We start from the raw sequence: 8,927 nt of genomic DNA on the forward strand, positions 1-8,927 counted from the left end.
GGGCTGGTCAAAAGAGCCAGTCTCTGAGATCTCACCCTTCTGGTTTTCTGGAGTTTGATGATGTACGCCATCTGAGAACCTTATTCTAGAAGGTAAACCACATCTGCCCCACCCCATGATGGGATGAGGAAGGGTTTGCCCCAAGCACCCCTGATGGGATATATTATACTTACCCATCACCTTTCTTATAGTACATACCTATCTATAAAATGTGTTGAGAAAATGATTAATGGATTCCCCAAGAACATCCCTCAGTAAATTAATCACTAGAGTCAGACCCTTGCTTCCCAGAATAGTATTTGTGTAAATCTGGCTGAAGGGGGGGGCTCTATGTGAGAAAGCATGTCATTGTCACTCATACACATGGCCCATTCTTCCTGAGAGAAAGCCATGACAAAGATAAAGCATGATACTTCTAATTCCACAAACATGACAATTGACAATGGATGTGACAACACACCCCCTATTAAGGAATTGGCATAAATAGATGCATCTTCCATTTGTAGATGCTTTTGGCCTAGGTGAGGACACAACAAGACATAACCAGAGAGAAAAAGCATTTGGGGGGAATAACTGAGCTTGGAATAAAAGCAGACTGTTCTTTTGCAGAAGAAAAGGTTTATTGAGAATCAGGAGCTTTGGAAGCTGTGACTGACTTTTTTTTTGGAGAAGTAGGGCCCTGAGGAGCACAGAGTCATTTCAAAGTGGTTGTTAGCCTCCAAACAAGCAGAACAATTGGAATTCTCATGTTGTCTCTCTTACAGATGAGGAAACTGAGGTTCAGAGAGGGTGAGGGGCTTGGTGCAGGCACACAGCTGGTTCAAGACCAGCATGGCTGCAAGAAAGCATGAGGCAAACCTAGAGAGGTCTGCCAGAGTCAGGCCACCGAGCCTGACAGCCTTGTTAAGGGACTTTGCGCTCTCTGAGTGCAGGGACACTGGGAGCCAGGGAGAGGCGGGCGGTTACTGGTTACCCGGTTACCTGATGGAGATGCGATAAGAGATAATGCATTTGCATCAGCTGGAGGAAGGACTGGAAGGGGGCAAGTGGCAGGAGGCAAATGGAATAAGAGCCCAGTGAGAATGGGGCTCGCCTGAACAGCAAGATGTCCAGGTTGACATGGCAATGACAGGTGACGTGCCCAAGGTCCCACTGCCATCAGAAATGAAGCCAGACCGTGGCACCTGGGTTGCTGAGTCAGCTGAGCATCCGACTTTGACTCAGGTCATGGTTTGTGAGTTTAAGCCCCACACTGAGCTCTCTACTGTCACACAGACCCTGCTGCAGATCCTCTGTCCCCCCTCTCTGCCCCTCCCTTTCTTGTGCTCTCTCGAAAATAAATAAAACTTTTAAAAAATAATAAGATAAAAGAAAATAAAAAGAAATGAAGCCACACCAAAACTCTAGTCTTTGCATAGACCAAGCCACCTCCTGTGTCACGAAAGTCCTGACTGAGCAGCACTGAAAAGGTTCTGGAGATAAAAACTGGAAGGATCTTTTGGGGAAGGAGAGGGCAAGGCGGTGTGGTCTGAGGAAAGGAGATAGACATGGGACTTGAACCAGTCCCTAGGGACACCCTAAGAAAACCAAGCTTTCTTTTCCCATCTGCCACCACTGCCTGGGTCTATCTGTCCATCTCTGGTAGGAAGAAGGAACCTACGGGAAATTCCAGTGACTCAACAGCCTCCAAACACAAACACTGTCCCAAGCCCCAGGCAGCCCCATCTCTCCTCCTCCTCCACCAATTCCAACAGCCTACTTGATTCCTTTTTATAATTTTTTTTTTAAAGGCATTTCTTCCCAGAGGGGCACCCGACAAAACATCCTTTCTTCTTGGAATGTTGACACGTTTTGACAAAATGTACTATTTCCTGAGCTCTGTTATGCATATTCATTCAGTAAGTATTTTCTCAGCACCTGCTATGTGCCCAGTTGGTGACCCTGAATCACAGCACCCAGAGGCAGTGCTGAGTCTGGAGTTGAACTCTACCCACCAGGGCTCCTGAGGAGGGTGAGAAAATCAAGACAAGCATGACAGGGATTCCTGTCTGAATTCAGAGTTCCGATTCCACCAGGAACACGCTGCCTTATACGACCAGGGGCAAGCCCCCACCTCCCTAGTCTCCATTTCCTCTCCTTAAAATGAGAGTACTGGACAATCTCTAAGATCTCTTACTGTTCTATCTGAAACTTTACTTATTATTTTTTGAGAAGAGAGAGGAAGCAGGGGAGGGGCAAAGAGACAGAGAGAAAGAATCCTAAGCAGGCTCCAAGCTGTCAGCGCAGAGCCCAACGTAGAGTTCGAACTCACAAGCCGTGAGATCATGACCTGAGCCCCAACCGAGAGTCGGATGTGTAACTGACTGAGCCATCCAGGCACTCCCTATCTGTCATTTTCTAAGTCTTGGCAGCAAAACACACACAGCCAAGCAGTGGGCACAGAACAGATTGTGTGGTGAGCATCCTCAGGGCACAGAGGTGACTGTGTGCACACAGTCTGGTACTCAAGGAAGAGTGATTATGGACTGTACCGGAAAGACTATGGTGCTCCGCCAGGACACGAAGTCTTCAACAACTGAAATACCATTTTTCACCTATCAGACTGGTGAGAATGAACAAGAAAAAGACCCCGGGGGGTGGGGACCTGACGCTCTCACACACTGCTGACGGGAATGCATTTCGGAATAGCCTCCTTAGAAGGAAATGGGACAGTCTGTACGAAAAGCCTTGAAAACTTGGGTACTCTTTGACACAGCGATTCATCCTCCTAGTGACATAACTTAAGGACACAATTGGGCAAGAAGGCAAAGAAATATGTATACAGATGTCAATCAAGCATTATGATAACAGTGAAACAGGACAAATGGAACAAGACTGTTATATACCTCCAGTGAAAAGTGACAGAAAGGTTAAAAATGACAGGGGGGATCTGTGTTAGTTGACACAGAATGGGTGTATGTGTGTCTGTCTGTCTGTCTGTCTGAGAGAGAGAGAGGAAGAAGATGGTGGAGGAGGAAGAGGATAGGGAGGGGGAGGGTAGGGAAGGAGGAGGGAGAGAGGGGAGGGTGAGGAAGAAGGAGGAGAATTCTCTCTAAAGGATGTTACAAACACACCGACAGCAGTTATCTCTGGTATTTGCAGCACGTATGGATTATTTTTGCAACATGAAAGGGAATTCTATTCCCAAAAAGCCTTATCCCAGACTGATGTGAATAACTCCAGCCTCCACTTTCTGCTTCACCTTTGCTGTGCAAAGTGTTCTCCCTAACATACTGGAGAAGTCAGGGCACTCCCTGCAAGCCTCCAGTGGGGGCTGGGCAGCTAGTTTGTGTCCTGGTCCTGCAGCAGGGACCCCCTTGGAAGGCCACACAGGGAACAGAACAGCTGCTTCTTCCTGTCGTCCCACCCCCAGCTCTTCCCGTAGCTGTCAAGCACACAGCACTTTCTCTCCACCTGTAAGGTGCTTGTGACACTTCATCAACAGCATCCTAAAGGGCCACGCTCCAGCAACATGTCCTCACAAGAAAGATGCACCATCCAGGACGGGACAGCCAGGGTCCCTCAGCCTGTACTCTTAGAGGCAGCCCACATGCAGGAGCTTTTCCCTAAGAGCAACATCCCAGAGCTGAGCCAGGAGACCGATGAGGGCAGGACCCCAGGATTCCAGGGCACTAGGACTAGGAAGAACAGACACACATCTACATACATTTCCACAGGACAGGTCTGAGGCGTGGAAAGGAGGAAGGGCTTACCTGATGTTACCCAGTGAAACACAGGCTGAGCTGTGACCCATACGCCAGGCTTGGGGTGCTGAGTAAGCTCCCTGCTGACCAGACCGTCTCTCCAACATGGCATAAACACCACACAGTTCCAGTCCCCAGCACACTCTTAATTCCACCCCACAGTCCCTTGCAAGCCCCTGGCCCACCCGCCTGCCTCCTCTGCTTCCCGCAGCAGGCCCAGTTCCGTGCACAGGACCCCCGACACTCCCTGCCCTCAAGCAGCCTGTCCCCTCCTGGTAGTACCCTTCCTGCTCATCCCCTTGTCAAATCCCACACCTTGCCCACTTTACAAATGGAGAAAATGAGGCACATGACAAAAAGCGACTGCCCAAGATTGCCCCGTTAACTGGTGTCACAACAGATCTCTGCTCCTTCCTAGTCTGTTGCTCCTTTTCTGAGAACTGAGTTCTGAAACTCTGGACGTGGGTACAAGAGACTGGACAGCCACTCCCTCTGCTACCTCCCAAATGGATGCTGCTAACCCCCCAGCTCTCCTGAGGTCTCCTCATCTCTGCCTTTGGGTTCCCGTAAAGTTCAAGGCTGGCAGAGGAGGACTCAATGAACTGTCTCACGCAGGCTCACTTTAGGTAGACGCATGGCCCCTAGAACCAGCGTTGTGCGGAGGGACGAGGCAGGCCTGCATTCAAGTCTCGATGCTGCCACATACCCACGGTGTTACCCTGAGATACAGCCCCAGCCTCTCTGTGCCTCACTTAACTCAACTAACAAGCGATGATGGAGATAACAGCCATGTGCTCCAGTGACTACGGCTACATAACAAATTGCCCCAAAAGGTAGTGCTTTAAAACAACATTTATTTTGCTCATGAAATGATGGTTTGGGCAGCACTTGGCCAGGATAGCCCAACTCTGCTTCATTCAACATCAGCTGGAACAACTCAAAGGCTGGGGTTGGAATCATTTATGGCTCATAAAGGCCAGGTCTCACGCGGGTAGTGGTTGGTTCTGGAGGGTCGTAGCTGGGGCTGCAGTCAGAGCTCCTGTGAATGAGCTCCTAGGCTGCCTCGCACATGGTGGCTGAGTTCCATAGGCAAGTATCATGTGTGTGAGAGAGAGAGAGAGACAGAGAGAGGGAAAGATCCGGAAGGCAGCTGCAGCCGTGTCACCAGAAGTCACAGTGCATCCCTCCACCACATTCTTTTCAATGAGGCAGTAACGAAGTCCCACCCACATTCAGGAGGAGGGGAACTGGGCTCTGCCTCTTTCAGGGGGAGGCGCCGGGGGCAAATGAGACCAAAAGTATTGCTGTGCCATTTGTGGAAAATACGCAATCACACCAGGTTACTAAGTTCTTCAAGAAGATCCGATGAAACAAGAGCTTAGAACGGCACCTGGCCCGTGGTGGGTACCAGCAGCTGTCAGGGGGTCGCTGCCTACAAGGATACCCAGAAGTCTGGACACTGCAGCTTAGAAACCAATGGCCGCGTCCAGAAGATCAAGCTGGAACCTGTCCTCTCTACCCCAAGCCAAAATGCTTGAGGCTCACTTCACAGTCCCCTTCATTTGAGTGAGCCAGGGCCTGCTTATGACAGGAGCACCAGAAAACCCTGTTAGTGAGAATTTCCTCCATGTGCCCCTACCCCACATACCCATCACACCCCAAAATTTTTGCTGAAGGTCCCAGATTAGTAGCCAAGGGTACTGGTCCTCAAGAAATCACACAGTCCAAAACAAGACACCAAGTACTGAGGCAAGCCAGTTAGAAGAAATGAGAACAGAAACTTCTGCAAGCTGAAGGGTCAGTGGAGACCACAAGGCCACTTCTGCAGAGAGAGGTGCACATGCGTTTTAGGCCAGCAGAAACAGTCCCCAGCACTGTCACTCCTGGCCCACCAAACTGTGATTATGGGGGCGGGGGGGCTCTGTCCTCTCTTAATGAGTCTCCCCCTGCCCCTGCCAGTAAAGATCACATCACTCAAATTCCAGCTGAAAAGAATATTACTGTTCCCAGAGTGCTTTTAATTTGACCTCACAGTGCATTTCTAATGGGGGAAAATCTGGCAAGTGACAGAGAAGACCAGCAAGGGTGCTGCCTTACCCCTCTGAGCTGGCATGGAGACATCCCAGCAGTCCCGAGCACCTAGCTCAGCATGGAAAGGTCAGCAGGAACCAGAACAAAGACAGCATGCTGGGGCCAGAAAGGACTCTAGAAATCCTATCTTATATCCCCTTTATTTCTCAGAGAATAAAAGTGAGGTCAGAATAGGATAAAAAATGGCCCTGGTTTCTGCTAACTCCTTGCAGGGTTGGGGCCCCTAGGGCTGAAGCTGTGATTCATGCTCAGCAGGACGGCTCTGGGCAGTGAGCCCTATGGGGCCTGGGGCTGGGCACCTACTCCACATGAGTTGGTTCTGAGATTGCCTGGAACTCAGGGGGCGGGGACCCTGAAATCCCTGGGTCCAGCCCTAGGAGGCAGGCCCAGTTACCTAAGTCGCAGGACCCAGCACCAAGGGAAAATACAGAGTCCCTTGGTCAAACACTGTTGAGAATTTCATGACAGTGACACAAGAGCATTAAAGCAGGGGCGGGGCCTTCTGAGGACGGGGCCTGTGCTGATGCATGGACTGCATGCCGGTGAAGCCAGCCTTCCCAGAGGCTCCTCTCACACCATCTAGTCCTCTATGCCTCTTCACTATCTCTTGCAGCTGTTCCCATCCCCGGTTTCCATGCCACCACTCCACTCCAAGCTGCCGTCACACACACTTCCCGGGCAGCTGCAAAACCTTCTGCCCCTCCCACCTGCTCTCCATACAGCAGCCAGAGTTGTTGTTTATTTTTTATTATTTTAATGTTTTTTTTAATTTACTTTTGAGAGAGAGCACATGAACAGGGGAGGGGTAGAGAGAGAGGGGGACAGAGGATCCCAAGCAGGCTCTGTGCTGACAGCAATGAGCTGATGTGCGGATCGAACTTGTGAACCATAAGATCATGACCAGAGCCCAAGGTGGGCACTCAACCAACTGAGCCACCCAGGAGCCCCCAGAGCTACTTTTTAAAATGTCACCTGTGAGGGGTGCCTGGGTGGCTCAGTCGGTTAAGCATCTGACTTCGGCTCAGGTCATGATCTCACAGTCTGTGGGTTCGAGCCCCATGTCAGGCTCTATGCTGACAGCTTGGAGCCTGGAGACTGCTTCGGATTCTGTGTCTCCCTCTCTCTCTGCCCCTTCCCTGCTCACGCTCTCTCTCTCTCTCTCTCTCTCAAAAGTAAATAAACCTAAAAAAATTTTTTTCAATGTCACATGTGATTGATGGTGTTTTGGGGTGATAGCAGGACGTTCGGAGCTGACAGTCAAGAAAGAATTCTTGAAGATGTCTTTGGCGCAAAAAGGTGATTTTATTAAAGCATGGGGACAGGACCCATGGGCAGAAAGAGCTGCACTGGGGTTGTGATGAGTAACTGATTATATACCCTCAGGTTGGGAGGGGTTTAGGAACAGTGTAAACCTGTAAGGAATTTTGGAAGCAAGGCCTCCAGGACCTCAGTCATGAGACCCTTCAGATGTACATCAGGGGGCCATAAGCTTAGAGTATGATTGCCAGCATATATCTTGGAGGAATTGAGATAAAGGAAGTTTCCAAAAGAATTTTCTATATGTTAAAGTAGATTTACAGGATCCTGGGGGGTCAGCATAATGTTAAGCCAAGATTCCCTTTCGCCCCTAGAAAAGTGTCATCATCAAGGCAGCTGAGCTCCTAGAAGAAGGTCACTCTGCCTGTTTCTAGGACTTGTCAATGGGTGGTAAGGGAATTTAATTTTTCATTTGCCTTTGTTTCCCACATCACCATGAAAACACTTAAACCCCCTTACATCTTGATGAGGGTGATATTCGGACTCCAGGAAACAGAGTCTATAGGTTTCTGGAGATTAGGCTATGGATAAGATTGCCTTTTTCTTGCAGTACTAATTTATCCATAAACTGAAGGAGACTCCTGTCCTGCATGACTGTGATCTCTATCAGACAACCGTCTGCTTTCTTTCCTTTCCCTGTCCTTGGGCAGCCAGGAGTGTCCGAAGAATGTCACATCTGTCCCACCTGGGGGGTGGGTGTGCTGGCTTGTGCTTTGCCCCCAGCTTGCCTTATGCTCCCTCATCATGATGACATCATCCTCTGTTGATAACAGCCCAGTGTCCTCCCCCAGCCCCAGGGATAAAGATCAGATGCTTTGCCACAGCCCATGGCACCTGAGTGGCCCAGCCCCTGCCACCAGGCCGCCTTGTCTTGAACCACCGTCTTTCCAGTTCTCTGAGCTTCAGCCACTGCCAGGTTTGCTCCTGCTCATGCATCATACCCCAGCAGACCCACCACACCCTCCTGACCCCATCAGGACCTCGTGTGGTATTGCAGACCTCTCCTTCCCGGCACTTTGCACAGGTGTGATTTCACATGGGTGCGTGTGTTGGGGTGGGGGGCTGACCGATGCCTGTCTCCAAAGGCAGAAGCCAGGTCTGGTTGCCTTTACCATCGTCTCCCGTGCCTAGCGTGTCATGTGTGCGCAAGTCACGTGATTAATGACCTGCCTAATACACCAATGGCCACAGATACGGAGGTCCTAGGACTGGCAGTAGGCCTGGCATTATGCAGTCTTCTCGGCTGCAGCAAGGAGACAAGGATACCTTCCCTTGTCGAATGTTGTAAGGATGCGAGAGTGTACAAAAAGCACCTGTCTGTCATGAGAGAGATTCTCAGTAAGCGCCTATTGAGTGTTTGTGGGGGGACACAGTAAGGCCTGGGGCAGGGGCAATTCTCTCTTGCATCCCTTCTCCCAGGTGTCTGGGATTCTAGGAAGAAGCTCTTGGAATCCCTTATCTCTACTGCCAGGTTAGAGAGTCAATGCCATTTTCCTTCTCGAGGAATATGCATTTAAAGAGGGACTTCTTTTTTTTTTAATTTTTTTTTTCAACGTTTATTTATTTTTGGGACAGAGAGAGACAGAGCATGAACGGGGGAGGGGCAGAGAGAGAGGGAGACACAGAATCGGAAACAGGCTCCAGGCTCCGAGCCATCAGCCCAGAGCCTGACGCGGGGCTCGAACTCACGGACCGCGAGATCGTGACCTGGCTGAAGTCGGACGCTTAACCGACTGCGCCACCCAGGCGCCCCAAAGAGGGACTTCTGGTAAATGA

Source organism: Prionailurus bengalensis, chromosome A2 (genome assembly GCF_016509475.1).
Source record: "Prionailurus bengalensis isolate Pbe53 chromosome A2, Fcat_Pben_1.1_paternal_pri, whole genome shotgun sequence".
NCBI lineage: Eukaryota > Metazoa > Chordata > Mammalia > Carnivora > Felidae > Prionailurus > Prionailurus bengalensis.